Source organism: Mirounga leonina, unplaced genomic scaffold, assembly GCF_011800145.1.
Source record: "Mirounga leonina isolate KUSES-001 unplaced genomic scaffold, KU_Mleo_1.0 Mir_129, whole genome shotgun sequence".
Lineage (NCBI taxonomy): Eukaryota > Metazoa > Chordata > Mammalia > Carnivora > Phocidae > Mirounga > Mirounga leonina.
The window spans coordinates 56303003-56318423 of record NW_023270323.1 but is presented as its reverse complement, the minus strand read 5'-3'; the positions used below and the strand labels follow the sequence as shown (position 1 = coordinate 56318423).

The 15421-nt window shown below is 35.8% G+C and overlaps 1 protein-coding gene across 6 annotated transcripts in view; it reads left to right on the top strand.

Annotated features, from left to right (window-relative positions):
• The window catches only part of PCDH7 (protocadherin 7), a 418493-nt gene that overhangs the window by 223563 nt on the left and 179509 nt on the right, over positions 1-15421 (top strand). The window lies entirely within an intron of this gene.

The window sequence follows — 15421 nt, the reverse complement described above, 5'->3', positions numbered from 1 at the left end:
GACCTGCCCAAGGATCCTTCTTCGATGGCTCTATGGTTCACTGGGCAGATAGGCTCTTTTTTTTAAGTTTCCAGAATATATGTCATGAATATGTGAGAGTTACGTAAACATAACAACATATTGAATACATATAAAAAACATAGAATCTATTTATGACCTTCCAGTTTGCCTTAATAGTGACATCGATATACTATATATCACAAAATAAATACAACCATGGATATTTAAAACAACAATTCATTATTTTGGATTTAAAGAATAATGAAAATTTAGAAAGTGAAGTGTATTTTATGTAACAAAAGTCTCCTTTTAACAAGCCTCTTTTTTTTAAGTTTTTATTTAAATTCTAGTTGGTTAAGATACAGTGCAATATTAGTTTCAGGTGTATGGCATAGTGATTCAACACTTCCATACAACACCCAGAGCTCATCACAAATGTGCTCCTTAATCCCCATCCCTGATTTCACCCATCCTCCCACCGACCTCCCCTCTGATAACTGTCAGTTTGCTCTCTAGAGTTAAGAGTCTGTTTCTTGGTTTGCCTCTCTCTCTCTTTTTTCCCTTTGCTCAGTTGTTTTGTTTCTTCAGTTCTACAGATGAGTGAAATCATATGGTATTTCTATTTCTCTGACTTATTTTGCTCTCTAGCTCTGTCCAAGTGGTTGCAAATGGCAAGATCCCATTCTTTTTTTTATGGCTGAGTCATATTCCATCTAACAAGCCTCTTTCAGTTTTCGGAAGAATTTGTTATAAGTCATGCGGAAAAAAAGTTTTTCATGTAATTTTGGCCAAGCAGTTAAAGTTCTAGTAATATTTTAACAAAATAAATGTGTTCAATCTGGAAGTGAAATAGTTTACAACTGAATAAGTGATCATGGGATATCATAGTACTTTTAAAGAATATAGCATTTTTGTCTGTTTTTTTTAAGAGAGAATTATGATATTTATCTCTTTTAATCAAGAAAAAGTATACCAATACTTCTATATAATAAATCATTACTATTATTAAAATAATGACTGGCAAAAGAATAATTATCTCATAACCAATTTAAGAATACATTTTTTAAGAAAGAAAAAGTATGATGAACAGATAAACCATGAACATATTTTAATAGGTATGTAATAATATATTTTTCCAAACATAGTTATGTATGCTGGCCATTTCACTTTAATGTAACCCTTAAGAGTGAACACTACTTCAAAAAGGTATCAGTTATTTAAATGTTTGTTGGGTTTTTTAAGGGGTAAAAAAGCCTGCTTATTGTTTCAAGAGTATGAGGCTCAAAGCACTAGATTGGTAAAATTAGATGGTTCAGAAAGTTTAAGAAAGCAATGAATCATCTTTAATGTGGTGTAAATATCACTAACATTTTCCAAAGATGTCTTTCATTCAGGAATGGCCTTTATGCTTTAGTATACATTTTGCTTTTACCTCAAATTGCAGTTTGTTTATGAGATTCAATGATGAGGATGACTGTGTTTTTGAATTTTACTCATAAACTGAGGGGCACTAAAAGGAGCATTTTGGTAATATGGACTTCTTTTTTTTTTTATGCCAAGGATTTATTATAAATAACTGTGAGATTTCAAAGTGGTTTTCTCTAAGGAAATGTGTGATATATACAGCACCATTAGTAATTAAAATGATGAACTATTTTCAGGGCTCTCATACAGTCCAAATGTCAGAGATATAAATTATTTTGTCTTATTGCATGAGTTACATTTAAAAAAAAAAAGTAGAATAAACATTGTAACTGCTCATTGCCTGAGCGTTTTTGAGAAAAGAAAAAAAAAAACATAAATTACTTTAAGTGTTATGGAATTTACTTTGTCATAGTTATATTTTATATGAAAGCATGTGTCCTGTAGTTGTATGAATATTGTATTTATAAGGAAAGTGTATATATTATTTATTCTTCCAGAAGTCTGATGGCATTAAATCAATATTCAAGTGTTTGTGGGTTACTCTAATGCCTAGAAGCCTGGCACCTAAGGATTTACTTTGTTGACAACGAAATTCTTAGACACGTAAGCTGCAAATGAAAGTTGTTTTTTTATCTGAAATAGTTTACGCTGCTAAAAATGTGTACCTCCATCTATTTTAGTAAGTGGTTATTTATTTATCTATTTTACTTTGAATAAATAATTGAGAGCTTCCATTTTTATTTAGCACAAATCCTAAGTGAAAGGAGACATAGACTTTTTAAAAAATATTTTATTTATTTGTTTATTTATTGCACGCCAGCACAAGCAGGGGGAGCAGGAGGGAGAGGGAGAAGCAGGCTCCCTGTCGAGCAAGGAGCCCGATGCAGGGCTTGATCCCAGGACTCTGGGATCATGACCTTAGCTGAAGGCAGACGCATAACCAACTGAGCCACCCAGGCATCCTGACTTAATCAATGAGTAATTGGCTGGCAGAGTAAAACATTTGCATTGAATTGTTATCTATTAAATTTTGATAGACAGTCTAACCACTCCATGTTCTATTCTCTTGCCTGTAAAATGATAACATAGCAACATACATTAAGTTCCCAATAGTTAATGTGGGCATTATACAGATGGCTTGAAATAGAAAGGGGGAGAAGGAGGAAGGGAGGGAGGGAAAGAAGGGGAAAGAGAGGAAGGGAGAGAGGGAAAAATGAAAGGAGGGAGGGACTGAGGGAGGGATATATTTCCTACTGATTTCCTACTGATATATAAAAGGGTCAATCCCCCAATGCAATTGGAAGATGCTGCATCCAAGTAGAGAGGGCATAGAAAATGTATATAATAGAATATTTTCCAATTAAAACATGAATCTCTATGTAGATGGCTTAGAGAAATGCTTTTAGGAATGAATTAGAAAAGGAGAATTGGCTCTGGCTAGGTCATGTAACAAGGCACTGTTCACACTTGTAAGCCAGGCAGTTTATGAATAAGCAAACGCTGCCTTATAACATTACTTCCTACTGCTAATGATAGGTGGAACCCCTTTGTCATGGTCACCTTTTTTGGATAATCTTCTAGAGAACTCTTACACAATGGTTACAGAAGAGATCTGATGAAGAAATTACAGGATAAATTTCATGCGAAATGTTACAGGAACAATCCTTACACATGCAATTGCTTATTTCTGGATAAAAGAAAACGAATCAAGTGTAAAAAATGTTTGGCTACAAATAATTTTCAAATATGGATAAATAGAAAAAATGTAAACATGAGACTGAAATTAGATGAGAAATGTTAATTCTCTGATAGCAGTTAATTATAATGTCATTTATCTTTCTTTCATCTCATTTTCTGTCCTTGGATTTACTGGATGTTATGGATGCAAATCAACTTTGGCTGCTAAAGGTGGGGGGCTCAGTTATAATCACATGATTTTATACAGTATAAAGTGAGAAAATCACAGTTGGACTATAAATAAAACTGAAAATATCTCTACTGAGTTGAGGAAAAGGGAAATAAAATTTAAGTATAAAATGTATTAATATGAGTAAACTGAGCTCCCTTTTTAAATATAGAATTTTTAAAATTAGAGTTGATTCCATTAAAGAGGTGACTAAAATATAGGAATTAAGAAAAAAGAAGGCATAGTTATGATTTGACATTGAAATGAAAATATATGGGTCTATAGGTCTTCTAGGTGGACTGTTTTATCTTTCAGCAGATCTTCTCTTGCCAAATGAATAGTCACTTATTAGGTCTTTTATGGGACCAGTTATAAAATATTTACTATATTCTTTTTTTTTTTAAAGATTTTATTTATTCATTTATTTGAGAGAGTGAGAGAGAGAGAGAGCACATGAGAGGGGGGAAGGTCAGAGGGAGAAGCAGACTCCCTGCCGAGCAGGGAGCCCGATGCGGGACTCGATCCCGGGACTCCAGGATCATGACCTGAGCCGAAGGCAGTCGCTTAACCAACTGAGCCACCCAGGCGCCCAAAATATTTACTATATTCTTAATAACACTTTTAAATTAATGTGTTTTCATTTATATTCTATCTTATTCAAAAAATGATTTAAAGTGGCTTATAAAAATGTAAAATCTTGACAACTAGCCATAGTTTCATTATGATTGAAACATATCTAAGTCTACCAAAAGCATAGCCCTTTTTTTTCCCCCAGCATATTGTTCGTATTTGAAAATGTAATCGTGATGATTGTTCACCACCTAGGAGTGTTGTCAACTAATACTGATATGTATTGTGCTTCTATAAGGCTTATCTATTGGTCTCCTTACCCGATACCATCTCATTGTTTTTACTGCCATCTTTCTGCTGCAAAAAAGAACTAAACCAACTCACCTGTCCTAGAGGATATATATATATATGTCTGGTGCTGCTTTGGTCAAACAGAACATGCCCAGAGGGTGTTCTTTCAAAATTTGTCTCAATGGCCTTAAAGCATTTTCTCTGACCTACCTAATCTCCCTCACTCACTTCTGTACCCACAAAGTAATCTGTTTTCCAGGGTTGGTAATCTGCCTCTTCCTTTCCTCAGTCAGATAAACCTCACATTTATCTGGTGCCAGGAACAACAGAATTCAGTTGAAAAAAAAATGCACATTGATTTTCAAACAAGTCGAGTTGGTCCTGGAGGAAACAAATTATTTGAGCTGAATTCCTTCTTATATGTGAAAGACTCTTATTATCCTGTAATAGGGATATCTGCAGTTTAAACAAATGTTTAGTAAACAGAGGTCTCTCTAATTGATAGAATTTGACTAAGTATGGCAAAATGATGGGGAGATTTCTGGCACTGGGTGGATTATAACACCAGAGATGCGTGCCAGGGGACATCAGCTAGACCTTTACACGCTGTACAGCCTAAGTCATTGCTTTCTTAAATTATTAGCCTTCAGGTCCTTAGAAATCTATAAGATGTATATGTGTGTGTATGTGCATGCACATGTCCATGCACTCATGTATGTATGTTTCCAACGGAGGTAGAAAGGTGGTCAGTTAAGTCATTCTGTATTAAGTGAGAGTACGAGTCTTGAGATTGCATTGAGAGTCTTGACTTCGTATTAGTACTTCTCTCAGTAGCTGTTCCACTTGTGTATTATTTCTGCTGCAGAGACAACAGCTCAGCTGGTCTTCCACCATGCAGGTCATAAGCCTGCAGACCAAGTTGTATTATCGTCAGTATTCTAATTAACAAGGTCCTCTTACCACTTACATTTCTGGTATTTACCAATCGTGGGAAGTGGTTACACTTATATTACAGCTGTTGTCAGGGTGAGAAACAGAGAAGAGGTAAGCCATTGCTCCACTATTGAAACCATCCTATGAAACTCAAACCTTGGCTAATGGTAGCTAAAATCAAGAAGATCTGATAGGGGCTGACTAACAGATTCCTCTGGCTTTTGGTGTAAATCTGGTCAATCAAAAATAAGGCTTCAGAGTATAAAATATCATGCCATATGTTGACTAAGCATATGCTTTGAGGCTGAAAATTCATTGGAGATTTCCTGTTCCTTTCTAACTTTGCTGAGTTTCTTTTCCTGGAGAATATCATTTTGTTGCTTTTCGTATATAGGCTACCTACCAATATTTGAGACCCCTAAATTGTGAAGATGTTTTCCCAGTTCTTGGTAATTGTTTAAGACCAAATAATACATTTGCACTGTTACAATATGATATGCCTTTACAGAAACAGTGGTAAATTATTTCATCTAACAATGAATAATAGTATAAAGTACTTCCTTTATGCCCAATCTGTACTGTGTGCTAGATTGAATTCATAGGAGTCACCCTATTGATAGCTTATATTATTTTTCTCCTTTTTTTTTTTTTTTTTTTTCCTATTTCTTACAAATGGAGTGTCTGGATAGTCCTGCGTTTTTCACAGCTCATAGATGGTAAAATGGTATAGACAGTGCATTTTAGAATTTATGATACTTGCCAAATCTGACTGGAATGTCAGAAAAGAGTAAGAGAAGAAACAGCACAACCAAGCAAGTTACCCCTTCTTCTCATTTCCAAAGTAATTTTTTAGGCCTAGGGAAATTTTGACATGAGTGAAAACCTTTCTTAACTCTTCAAACCAGACTTAATTCAGAAGATCACTCGGAGTCTTATGGATTGTGACAGTAAGAGAGGGGCCATATTTTCACATGGATGAACCACTCCAGGACAATTTTGGAAATATATTAGACACAAACATATTACCTCTCCATCTCAAACACATATGTCTTCTCTTGCTCCCTTGATGGGTCTTCAGGAAATGCCTGTATTTTGGTTTTGTAAGAAATATTCCATTTTCAATTAACATTAAATCGTCTGCACATTATCTTCTCCCAATAACTGTGTAACACAGTCTACCCTGCACTTCAGAGTTCATTTTCTTTGGGGAACATCTCATTCACAGCTTTAGTTTGGCCATAGGGGAAATGACAGATCGTATTAAGCTTCTTCAGTGGCAATAGTTATATTTATTTAGGGACTTACTGCATTTCATTTTTCATATCTTTGCATAGAAGAACCTCAAATGTACTTTTTTTTTTTCCTTACCTCTCCGGGGAAGGCAGAAATAACAGCAGAAGATGTGCAGTTTCAGAGCTTTGGACAACAAAAGAGGTAGTACTAGGAGCCCCAGACTATCATAGACTAAAGTGGCGTTGTTCTACCTGCATCTACTTCCTTACACAATCCAGGCAGCAACTTGGAAGGCCTTTCCCTCTTCCACATTTTAAATGAACTGCTGCCAAGGCTTTGTTTTGTTTCGTTTCTTAATGCGATTCCCACCGATGGAAAGTAAAGGGGCACTTTCCATCCCATTGCCTAAAATTCCCTTTCAGAGAAAGTGAGAGATATTCAGAGTTACTGCTTTAAGTTTTGCTTGAGTGCTTATTTTTTAACTCATATTTATGCTATGCCTTTTCACACAAAGAACTTGAGGTATTCTCTAGAATCCATAAGAAATATGTTAATTAGCGTATATTCAGTTATTTTAAATTCAACAACTCTTTGTTTCTCTTGGTTGGTATTCTAATACAATTTGCAATACTTGTGTGGTATAGTTAGTAGGTGATCTACAAGGTACAGACATTTCTATTTTAATTAAATATGAGTATATGTGGAATAATAAAATACAATAGGTACTCTCTGCAATGTAAATTTATGTTTGATGATCCTGACTCACATTGGGAAACAAGTAAGTAATTTAGATCATCCGAAGCACGCAGGTATGTGAATTAATTCAGTAATCTGTATTTCCATAATTCTAATTATATAAGATGACATCTTTAAAATTAATGACTAGTTTTGGGGAAAAAACATGAAAGTTAATGTTTCTAGCCTTTTCAAAGTGCAATGAATTACTCTTATCAAAATAATTTTATTTTAAATATGTTTGGCTAGAGTATTTTATCAATCTTCTCCTTTGTCCTGAAGCTATTACCTCTATAGATCACATAAGATATCAAATCACCTTTCCCCAATCATGCAAAACCAAAGATCTTCAAAATTCTAAGCATTTATCCCTCCTGAATGATGTTACCTCACGCTGTCAAATCATCCTAGGCAGAGTAGATTTCTTCCTCATTCTGCACCAACACTGAAAGAAATTAAAGAAAAGAAAGTGCAAAACTTGCCCGCTGGAGATAGTCCTGTTAAATATTTTGTCCTTTTGTGTTCTTTCATCTGTATCCTTCCATCAAAAACAAAATAATCTTTGAAGTTTTGTGGAACTTCAAGAAGAAAATGTTAAAAAAAAAAAAAAGTAATCTTATCCTAAGTTCAGAAGCAGCCACAGCCAAATTATTATGGATGATCTTCAAGCAATATCCAGACAGGATGACCGTTTTCATCCGAAAGTATTTGTATGGAGTGAAAATGCATTTTTTTTCCCCTGGACTCTTTCAAGACAATTAATTTTCAGTGCACACAGATGATTTAGGTGGATAACCTGTCTGTGTTAAATGTGTACATGGTTTCTGACCATCATCATTATAACTCATCAGACCTTCCAAAGCAAGAGTTGTTTTAATCAAAGGATTTTCATCACAGATCCCTGACTGCTGCTGGCTAGATGTCAGAGCTTGGAAGATACTTTCTAAATAATTGTAAAGCACTGTTCTCAATCAGCATATATTATTGCACAGCCAGAATTACTCTGTCAGAATTTTTATTGAAGTTACACCTCGGTCATTTGAACTTTGAGTCATACATACTTCAATATCTCTACTGGATTAAAAGCATGTTACATCCTTCCCCTTTTATAATGGTGATTAGGACAAAAATGCACTCTTTTGAGTGCCCTAGTTACTCATTGGGGATAGTTGTCATTGTTTTTGTGACAGGATTTCATATCCATAAAGTGTTTTATGACTGTTATAATGTTAGCCCTCAAATCAAAGGGCAGGAGAACTTGGAGGCCTCTTTCCATAGGAGAGTAAAGGAAGAGAAACAGTATTTCAGTTTGGTTTGATCTTTCTTGTTTTTGTTTTTGTTTTTTTGTTTTTTGTTTTTTGTTTTTTTTTAAGATTTTATTTATTTATTTGAGACAGAGAGAATGAGAGAGAGAGAGAGAGCACACGAGAGGGGGTAGGGTCAGAGGGAGAAGCAGACTCCCTGCCAAGCAGGGAGCCCGATGCGGGACTCGATCCCGGGACTCCAGGATCATGACCTGAGCCGAAGGCAGTCGCTTAACCAACTGAGCCACCCAGGCGCCCTCCTTTGTTTTTGTTTTTTTGAGGGGAGTGGGATATGGATTATGGATTGAGTAGGCAGGGTTTTGTTTTTGTGTTGTTGTTTTGTTTTGTTTGCCTCCAACTTTCACGAGAAACTAGAAGAAATCACACATAGAATCTCCATCAACTTTCTCCCCAAACCTCCGTATTATTAGTAGTTGAGAAAGAGGGGGAGGTACCCTATGTTGAGAATTGACCATGTTGCAAATAGGGAGCAAAAGGTCCTCTGAGATCATGCATCAAATTACTGTTAAAGCTGAAATGAAAGTCCAGGTTATCAAAATTGCTCTCAAGGACAAAATCCTATTATTCCTGTGAGAATATAATTTAGTAAGAAGAGCACCAAAATGGGAACTAAGGGCACTGAGAACCTCCATTTTAATCCTTCTTAGGAAATAAACCTAGGCAATCTATCAATCTCTTTATCCCTCAATTTTCCATATTGTGAAATTATGGAATTGGGCTAAAGACTTGTAAAACCCATCTAGTTTTAAATTTGATACTTTTCTATGTGCCGCATATTTTTAAATTAGCCAATTAAATAAAGTGTGGGTATTTAAAGTAGGAACAATTTATCATAAAAATTATAATAACTTTAAAGCTGTTTTAAATTCATATAAGGATTGTGGCTAAGAAGGATGTTGAATTGCAAGAAGAGAAAGCAATGACTGACGTTAAAAAAAAATCTAAGTCATAAACACAATTGATTTTTAGCCTCTTGCTTTTTTGGTTTTGTTTGAATTGTAATTTCAGACTGTACTTTCAAAACTAATCATAAAAGAGTCTAATAGCTGGCAATAGATATTTTCTAAAATTGGATCAAATATAATTTCCTGCACATTTACAATCTAGCAATTCTTATAGTTTGTTATTCTCTTCAATGGCCAGTCTGCATATGATGTCTTTCTGACTTTGTTTTCTCTGTGTTTAAAATTATAGTTTATGCTTTTGCAAGAAAACTACACAGACTGTGATTGGCAGAAAATACAGAAAATTGTATAGCCAAAGTATACTTTCAACTGTAGAAAACAGTTAGTCTTATAGAAACTCATAAGATCCTAGCAGTATTCTTATATTTTCTTCTCTCTCATACACACACTCTCTCTCTCTCTCTCTCTCTCTCTATCCATCTATCTGAACAGTTTAAGAATGACTTTAAAAATAAGTACATTAATAAATGTTAGCCTTCAGAACCAAATGTCTTGAGTAGCATTTCCCAAGCCCAAGAATCAAAGAATTTAAGAAATGAGGCATCAGTACCCTCTGAGTTTAAACCTTTAGTGTCCAATCTATAGGACTCTCCCCACTGAAAGCCCATTGTTGCAGACTTTTGTCCTGGAATCCATTAAAGTGAACTGCACAGCTGTATTTTATACATACTTCCTGCAAAGCCCAGATCACAGCTCAGATGGGCTTTGGTTTGTGTGTCTGACTTTTGCACTAGATTGAGAACCTTGGGGGTAAAGAGACTCTGTCTCCTTCATTCACAACCCATTCTAACCCTTAGAAAGGTCCTAAAAGGTCCCAATATACATTCATGAAATAGATGCATTTCCTTGATTTTATTAAAAATATGCCTTATAAGCCAAATATAAGAGACAGAAAACACTATTCTCTATATAGTCTTCACTGTTCCTCTTTGACTTTGTTTTGCAAATATTTTTTGAGTGGACACTGGGTTCCAAGTATCATTTAGCCTCCAGGAAAAAAAAAAAAAAAATATATATATATATACAGAGACCTCGTTCTGTGCAAATTCAGGACTCAGTGGGAAGAAGAACACAAAAATTGTTAATATGAAAAAAGGTGATCATAAATGAATAGAAAGGATATTATGGCAGAGTAAAAAAGCGATGGGTTTGGAGACTTTTTGATGGGGGAACATATGAGCATAATCTTTTTGCCTCTTTCCTACTTTAATCTACTAAAATAACCCATATGCCCCATGCTTCTCATCCTGAATCTTCTATTCACATACTTATGAATACTTTTTTCCACAAAGAATCATTATTTTTTTTTAATCAGGGATTTCAAAAGGATAGTTAAGTTCACTCACCAGTTATTTTCAATTGAGCTTTAATAAAGAATTGCCTAACAATTATTAATGTTTATATCTCTGTGTGAACAAGGATGTCACCTGGGTTAAAATAATTCTCATTAAATGTGGTAAAACTGAAAATGGCTGTAATAGTCTACAGTGACACAAGACAACTCCGAGTTTCTCAAGCCTGCATGTGCTCTGTGTTTCCTTTGCCCTGTTACAGTGTTTCTCTTTGTTTCTTTCTGGACAATTCCTATTCATACATTAATGTCCACAAATATTATCTCTTCCCACAAACTTATGTAACTGCTCTAGGATCCTGCATAAAATGATAATCTCTCCTTCTCTTTACAACATTTGGTATGCATCTCGGTCAGAGAATATTTACTGAGAGCCTGTTTTGTTTAAAGCACTGTGCCAGGAACAAAGAGTCATTTCAGCCCCACAGACAGGCCTGTTTTAGGTCAGAATGCAGAGCATAGACTTGCTGGTTATTTACGGCCAGTGTCCATTCTGAATGCCCCATGCCCTCGCTTTACCAGTTTGTTAAATATTTTGAATGTTGCCCCGATACAGTGCATAAAGAGCCCCTGGACACTTTCAGACATGCCGTTCATGCTTTTTTCCCTGAAGCTCTAGGTGGCACCTACGTGGCAAATTCCTAGATAAGAAAGAAGTTTGGTTTTGTTTCACTTTTTTCCTCAGACGTTACCCAGAGGACTGTCAATTCCTATACTGTGAATCCTCCAGGAACTGAAGGATGCTTTGGAAAAGCAATTTAGGAAATATGTTGACAAGCCCAAAGGAAACGGTGTGGGGGCCATACCTCGAGTCTTCAGTACAGACGAACACATTGAAAAATGGAGCGGTAGAGAAGCCCGTCCAAACTTGCAAGCCATTTCCTAAGCCTCGCTTTTAAGAGCATATGTGACTTTTAGGTCTCCAAGATCCAAGACTGCTTGGGAAGAAAGATGGGAGAAGAGAGAAAGCTAGAGTAAGAGAGGGGAGACAGAGACAAAAAGAAGAAATACCTGCAGCTAAAAACTGAAATATGTGATTTTCATGTATCTCATGGAACAAAATTCAAAGTTTTTGTTCTCCAGCTTTAAATGCCAATAGTGATTAAAAATTATAGTCATTAGACTCGAACAGACTCATGTTCCTATCTCATCTTCTGTGCTTTGAAGCTGAGTGTCGTTAGACACTTAAATGAGCGTACTGAGCCTCTTTCCACAGGTAGTTCTTGCACAAATTAAAGAGAGAACTACTGATTATCAATCACCTCCTCTGTTTCTAGACTTTGCGCTCTGAATTATGTTAATTAACTGAGTCATCACAACAATGGTATTGTCTTCCTTTTACACTGAAAGAAACGGAGGCTTAGAGTTCTTCACTTTGCCTCATTCACCTGTCCAATATTTTCACCCGGGTGGCCAGACCGGAGTCTAAGCTCCTGGTGCTGTACCTCCTTCTGCGTTGCACACATGTCCTTCATGCAGGACCTGACACATAGTAAGTGCTGTATAAATAGGGTTTTATTAATAACAATTTTGAAATAGACTTATTACGCTCCAGGCATTTTATTGTAAATTACACAGCACAGAAGCGTGACGAAGTGGTAGTTTTGCTTTTTTCCTGGCACAAATAACACTTCGTATGAGTTGAATGATACCTTTTAAATACCAGACATTTTTTTTTTCCTCCTATTACTTTTCAGAGGACGAGGAAAAAGCATTGTTTTCTTTACTACTTCGAAGTATTCCAAGCAATCAATACTGGTTTACAAAAATGTATTGCTAACTATTAACTAGATTTGCCAAGCGGGAGAGGGATTTAGTATATTTTCTATAGCTACAGAGCACTATATAAAAGGGTGTCATTGTAGTAGAAAGTACTAAAAGTTCAGGTTTTCAGATGCTGTTCTGTGAAGCAGTGAAAGTCACTTCATCTCCCTAAGCTTCAGGTTCCTCATATGTAAAGTGTAGAGTAGATTCAAACACAAATGACACTTCTAGCTGTAAGGTCAGTGGTCCTGTAGTTTGGTAGATGAAGTCCTGGGAAGAAATAACACATGCTCCTCATTAGGATAATTCAGGTTATCTAAATATAGAATCATCTACCTTTTAAAGTTATCAGATCCACATTATTAGAAATACTCAAAAGAATTTCCTGCTAGAGCTCATTTAGAAGGTACAACTGTGTTGAGTTGAAAGGTGAACTATATTAGCTCTTAAAGAAAGTTTGCTTCTGAGTTTCTTAACTTTCTTGTTTAAACTAAATGCAAATATAGTCAGAGAAGCCTTCAGAAAGGACTAGCCGAGGTGATATTCAGGTTTCTTAATCTGGGGAAACAAAACAAAACAAAACAAAACAAAACAAGGTTCCCAAGTATACTGAAACCAAGGCTCCAATTACTCTGCAGATTCTGGCAGCAAAGCAATGAGAAAATAAACCTAAACACCTGCTGTGTGTTTATGTAAATCAAGTTTAGGCAGGATTATTTCTCTAAAATATCCCAGGTAATTGTGACTCAGAAATTCCAGCTTTATCGGTAACTACTGTAAATTTGATCAGTGTTTCTTAAAATGTAGTCCTCGGGCCATCTGCATCAGAATCACTTTATTAAAATTGTAGATCCCTGGGTCCCCAAAATTTTGAATCAGACTCTCCCTCTCTCTCTCCACTCCCAACCCCTATCTCTCTCTTTCTTAGTTGAAACAAGAGTCCTTGTCAGTGGTTTTCAAATATTTTTGACCAAGGTGCACAAGTGGTACTTTTTAGGTCAATATCTCCTTTTAGTAATGGGCTGGTAGCAGCCCTATGAGCCATTAGTTGGCCATAAAAAGTCAATGGTGATTAAATGGTCAGCTACAGAGTTCATCTGGCTAGTAAAATATTGAAGTGACTTTATTTATAATTTGCTTAACATTTATGGAAAATCTAAGAAGCCCCAGTCTCTGTGATAATACACGTTCCTCATATCACTTTTTTAAGATAAAAGAAAGATCTCTTTATAACTAAATAATTCTCTCTTTAATTGTCAGAATTCTTATTATGGAAATGAAAAGTGTTCCAATTTTTCTTTATCTGAATACCAATATTTCATTTGCAGTAGCTAAAATTTGTGGGCTGTTATGGCAATTTAACTTAGCGTTTCTTTTGATACCAGTCAGTCAGCTGACTTGGTACAGTTAGCTTTTAATTTTACAGGCATATATGAGAGATATTGTGGGTTGCGTTCCAGACCACTGCAATAAAGCAAGTGAAATGAACTTTTTTGGTTTCCTAGTACATAAAAAAGTATGTTTATACTATAGTCTATTAAGTGTATAATAGCAGTATGTCTAAAAACAATGTGCATACCTTAACTGAAAAATTCTTTATTGTTAAAAAATGCTAACCATTTTCTTAGCTTTCAGCAAGTCATAATCTTTTTGCTGGTGGACGGTCTTGGAAGGTCTTAGATGTTGATGGCTGCTAACTGATCAGGGTGGTGGTTGCTGAAGTTTGGGGTGGCTATGGCAATTTCTTAAAGTAAGACGACAGTGAAATCTACCACATCATTTGACTCTTCCTTTCATGAAAAATTGCCATGTAGCTTGAGATACTTTTGATAGCATTTTACCCACAGTAGAACTTTTTTCCATAATTGGAGTCAGTCCTCTCAAAACTGGCCCCTGCTTTATCAATGAAGCATATGTCATATTCTAAATCTTCTGTTGTCATTTCAATAATCTTTACAGCATCATCACTGAGCGTAGATTCCGTCTCCGCAACTTTTTTTGCTCATCCGTAAGAAGCAGCATCTCATCTGTTGAAGTTTTATCATGAGATTGCAGCCATTTGGTCCCATCTTCACGCTCCACATCTCATTCTAGCTCTCTTGCTGTTTCCACCACATCTGCAGTCACCTCCTTCACTGAAGCCTTGAACCCCTCAACGTCCTCCATGAGGGTTAGAATCAACTTCCAAACTCCTGTTAATGTTGATATTTTGATCTCCTTCCATGAATCATGAATGTTCTTAATGGCATCTAAAATGATTAATTCTTTCCAGAAAGTTTTCGATTTACTTTGCCCAGATCCAGCGGAGCAATCACTACCTGCAACAGCTATAGCTGCAAAATGTATTTCTTAAATAATAAGACTGGAAACTCAAAATTACTCCTAGATCCTACAGAATGGATTTTGTGTTAGGAACCATGAAAGCAATGTTAATCTCACCCATTTCCATCAGATCTTACAGGTGACCAGATGCATTGTCTGTGAGCAGTAATATTTTCAAAATAAACTTTTTTTTTTTTTTTCCCTGAGCAGTGCATCTCAATAGTGGGCTTAAAATATTCAGTAAACCCTGTTGTAAACAAATGGGTCGTCATCCAGGCTTTGCTTTTCTATTTATGGAGCACAGGCTGAGTAGATTTAGCATCATTCTCAAGGGCTCTAGGATTTTCGTAATAGTAAATGAGCATTGCCTTCAACCTAAAGTCATCATCTTCATTAGCCCCTAACAAGAGGGTCAGCCTGTCTTGAAGCCAGGCATTAACTTCTCTTCTCTAGCTATGGAAGTCCTAGATGAAATCATCCAATAGATGGTTGTTTCATCTACATTGAAAATCTGTTGTTTAGTGTAGCTGCCTTCATGAATGATCTTGGCTAGGTCTTCTGCAGCTTCTACCTCAGCACTTGCTGCTTCCCCTTGCTCTTT